This window comes from Lonchura striata, chromosome 1, assembly GCF_050655825.1.
Source record: "Lonchura striata isolate lonStrDom1 chromosome 1, ASM5065582v1, whole genome shotgun sequence".
NCBI classification, from domain to species: Eukaryota; Metazoa; Chordata; class Aves; order Passeriformes; family Estrildidae; genus Lonchura; species Lonchura striata.
Window position 1 is genome coordinate 101,843,744 of NC_140703.1, and position 4,681 is coordinate 101,848,424.

Genomic DNA, 4,681 nt, shown 5'->3' on the forward strand with positions numbered 1-4,681 from the left:
GTTTCCCAAATGTGCTGTCAATGATACAGCTGGTTACTTTATCTATAGCCTACCCCTGTCTCTGGTAGCTCAGAATCTGTCAATCCTTTAACAGGCTGGTGATAAGCTGTAAAAATATTTAGAAACTTCACTGAAACACCAAGCCAAGAACCTTAACTCCCAGGCAGGAAGAAACCCCACTTAGTCTGAGATAGGGTACCTAGTTGGGTGTTTAGGGCCGTGTTTCTAAAGGCTTTGCAAAGCCCAGGTGATTTGAGGAACAGACCTCATTTTCAAAGCAATCGGGGCATATAAACCTGAATTTTAAATGTGTTCACTGAGCCATCAAAAAGCAGCAAGAGACTTTGTGGGATCACAGCATCTTGTGTAGAGACCTAATCTGAACTATAAATCAACTGGATTTAAGTGCTAAGGTGACTAAGGCTACTAAAATGACTCCATCTTAATATTTTAATACCTTTGCTAATCTAGCAAGGAACCCAGCAGTTACTGCAAATCAATGGGAAAAATCAATGCATGAATTAGCTCTGGAAATGCAGCTTGGGTTGAGTGTTATCGATTAGACAGTGCCTTAGTATTTTTTAAATTAGCCTATTTCTGCTCAGGATCACTTGGTTGGTTTTGTTTTGGGTCTTGTTGGGGTTTGTTTTGAGATGCAGCTCTGAAGCCACATCCACAGGCTTGGTTTCCTGTTCCCAGCAGTTTCTCTGAAACCACCATGAGTCTGCCTCCATAGAGCAGCAGGAATTGGCCCTTCATTGCCAAAATGTGGAGAGGTGTTCCAGCCCTCAGGAGCCCTTGGGAAACCAAGGACCTTGAGGAAACATCTTCAATATCTTGTGGTAGCCACGTCCTGGTGGACCAGGGGTGATTGAGCTGTCTCGTCCATGTGCAATCCTCTAACAATTGTTGTTTTGAGTAAAAGTTAACAACATTCACTCAATCCTTCCCCAGAGGTCATGTTCCCTAAATTTCATGTTGCTCTTCTTGGTGCCATCCAGACTTGTCATGTTTTGTGCTTCCTTACTGATGGTGTCCATATCTGCAAAAAACTGAAACTGTAATCAATGACCAGGAATCCAATCACTGGAACATTTTACATGCAGTGCCTTCTTTCTGGTGACATCAGCCAACATCAACTCATATGCCAGTTGAGACCTTTCTGGTAGTGCTACTTGCTCAGCCTTTCCCTTTTTTGTCTCTGTACATCTGGCTCTAGGGTGGCACCAATTTCTGCATTGTCAATTTGTCTGGGCTGAAGCACATCGCACTGATTTCAGTCCATTTTTCAAAATTTTATGATCATTTGGAATTGTAATCCTTTGAAGGACTCCCTTGGCAGTTCTTGGCAATGCCCAAAAACCTGTTAATAGATATTCTCTTCCCACATCCAGATGATATGAGCTAGAGTAAAGCCCAGGAGAGGTATTAATATGCCCCTATTCTTGACTGAGAACCACAAAACATGTTTTCTAAGTAATTATGTGCCTTTTGTGATTCTTGTCTTGCTCATCGCTTCTCAGTTTGCCAGTGGGACTGTCACATGGTGAAATGATGAAAGGTTTTTGTGCTGTTGTCTCAGCTGTTGCCTGTCAGAGCAGAGAATTATGTCTATTATTACCTTGATTTTTTCTTCTTCAGTAGAGAACAGGAACTATGTTGACCCTTCACTTCAACTCTCCTATTTTCTCTTCTGTGCTGGCAAGTTAATTGCACAATCACTGAACTGGGTACTTTGTAGAGTTCTGAAATGGGGCTGGATGATTCAAAACTCTCTTTTTACATGCAGGTGGTATTTTTCTCCCTTTACAGTGCTCTGCTTGTCCAGAGGCAGCCCTGGCAGCTGTCACCTCCCTGCAATGCTGCAGGAGTCACCTCTGCTCCTCACTCCCACCTGCTGCCACCACCTGTCCATGCTCAGGCTGGAACCCCAAGGGCCACATGCCTGGCCCAGGAGCCCTCAGATGGTGGGATACTTCTGGGGGACAGCGTAGGGCAGAGAAGGGTGGCACCTCAGGTCATAGGGCTTGCCTCTGCACCTGCATTTGAATGTGTGTGCAAGCCCTGTTGTGAGCAGGTAGAGCAGGTAGAGTCATGCTGAATTATGCTGCAAATTCTCAGCCCTATTTCTAAGCTATTTTCTATTGCATACCTAAATGCAAACCTTGATATATATGAGGAATAATAAAATAACTACATTCCACCTTTCTTGCCATTGCCTTTACACAAGAGGAAAATAAGGTGTGAGATGAATTAGCACAAAGCTGCGTTTTGAAAAACTGCATTGGAGCAGTGAGGAGTCACTGAGCCTCAGGCACATCAAACCTTCATGGATGGATTTGCTCCCTTTGAGAAGACATATGGGAGACAATAGATTTGTAGAATCCTAGAATCCTAGAATAGCCTGAGTTGGAAGGGATTCACAAGGATCATCAAAGTCCAACTCCTGGCCCTTTACAGGACAGCTCCAAGGCTCACATTATGTACCTGAGAGTATTATCTCAGTCCTTCTTGAACTCTGACAGGGTTGGTACTGTGATCACTTCCCTGGAGAGCCTGTTCCAGTGCCCAACCACCCTCTGGGGTGATAGAGACTTGATTGTGTCAGCCTTACTAGCACAGCAGGCTTTCTGCAGAGTGGCCAGGCTCCTACCTGGGAGTGATTTATATAGCCAGAGATGGTGATGGCCATCCATGCTTGGATGAGGAGCATTTCTTGTGGTGGACCATCATGCTGGTCTGGAAAGCTGATGAGAGCATGAAGACAGTTGTACCACAGCAAAAAGGGAAGAGTAAACAGCTGAGAAAGGGAAGTACCTTGAGCCTTCTCAGGAAATTCAAACCTCCAAGGGCAGCAAGGCAGCAGCCATGGGTTGGGGCGAGAGGAGAGCAGCTGGGGTTTAAACCGTGTCTCAGTGAAATCCACTGCTGTGTGCGATGGCAGCCAGCCTGCTTGGCAGGAGCAAAGGGCTGTGTCAGTTTGCCACTGCCACAGCACAAAGGCTGCCTGTAACCTGACATGCTGACACAGGCTCCTTCTCCTCCTGTGTGCCAATTCTTCCCCCACCCCTCCCGTCTGCAGCGGGAGCTGTGGCTCCCAGCTCCTACCTGATAGTCCCAGTCCTGTCCCCAGGGTACGAGCTGTCTGACATCTGCTGAAAGAGCTGCCCACCGAAGTTCATCTGTACTCTGGCTCTGTTAGAGCAGTTTTCTGCCTCACCACTCATGTTGAGCTGTGCTATGAAACTAGGACTGCAATAACAGAATTGCAGTTAGGACATGCCTCAATAAAAACACTCTGTGCTGTGTATTGGGCACCACACACCCTTAAAATCCCGTTCTCAGGACAAATTTTCCACACAGGAGCACTGTTTAAGCCCTCTGTTACACTTTGTCGTTCTGCCCAGTGCATAAAGAGGGACAGGAGCGTTGCTCAGCGGCCACTTTGTGAAGAAGGGCTCTGAAAGGCTGTGGCTGCGCGGCGCCGGGATTGCCTGTCCGGGAGCATCCCCAGGGACACCGAGCTGCCGTGGCGGGGCCACCGCCCCCCTCTCCCTCCGCCCTTTGCAAAGAGCAGCTCGCTTCAGTGCAATACCGGGCGAATCCCGGCTCTGAGCATTCCCGCGAAGTGGCTTTGTGGAGGCAGTGAACAGCCCTGGGGTGGCTTCAGCCCCTCCGCACATGTCCCTGCAGTAGCGCCTGGCGAGGAGCCCTGCTGCCTGGGCATCGCTGGGGGACAGCCCCCGTTCGCTCCTCTTCCTCGGGCTTGGAACGGGGGGCTGGGCAAATAGGCCTTTTAATCCCCTGGGCAGCCTTCTTCCCACATGACTGACTCTTCCGCATGTGTGCCATCCGCCTTTTCTCAGATGAAAGTGCTGGCACTGGAATGCTGGCTCCCTGGCTCCCTGACTCCCTGGCTCCCTGACTCCCTGATTCCTTGTCTCCCTGGCTCCCTGACTCCCTGGCTCCCTGACTCCCTGATTCCTTGTCTCCCTGGCTCCCCAGCTCCCTGGCTCCCCAGCTCCCTGGCTCCCTTACTTCCTGATTCCCTGGCTCCCTGACTCCCTGACTCCCTGATTCCCTGGCTCCCCAGTTCTCCAGCTACCTGGCTCCCTGGCTCCCTGGCTCCCCAGCTCCCTGGCTCCCCAGCTCCATGGCTCCCTGACTCCCCGGCTCCCCGGCTCCCCAGCTGCGAGCTTCAGCCCGTGCCACAGGGGCTTTGTGCACGCTGGGACACATCCCTGTCTACAAGAGGAGGCTTTCATGTGATCCTCATGTCCGCTCTCCCTGGGGGACCAGAGCAGTGTGACAGCGAGCAGGGGCATCTCTCCTCCGCCTGTTCAGCTCCATCCGGGCCACCAAGGGCAGGTACCCCGAGTCTCAACCCGAGCATCAGCAGTTTGGGCTTAGCTGTCTCGTCCTCTGCAGGAACGAGAAAAGGCAGATAGTGGCTGGCTGGATTAATTCCCTATTGCCCAGCAGCAATGGAGGTAAAAGCAGCTGGTGCAGAGCACAGAGACCCCCACCTGCTGCACCACACTCAGGACCTCTGTCTGTGAGCGGAGGAAGCGAGGGGAGGCTGCTGCCTGGAGAGCACCCACCTCCCACAGCTGGTTCCACTGCCCAGCCACCCCCCAGTGACCTCCGGGAGCACGGAGAGCTTTGTGCCCCACTGGTCCGA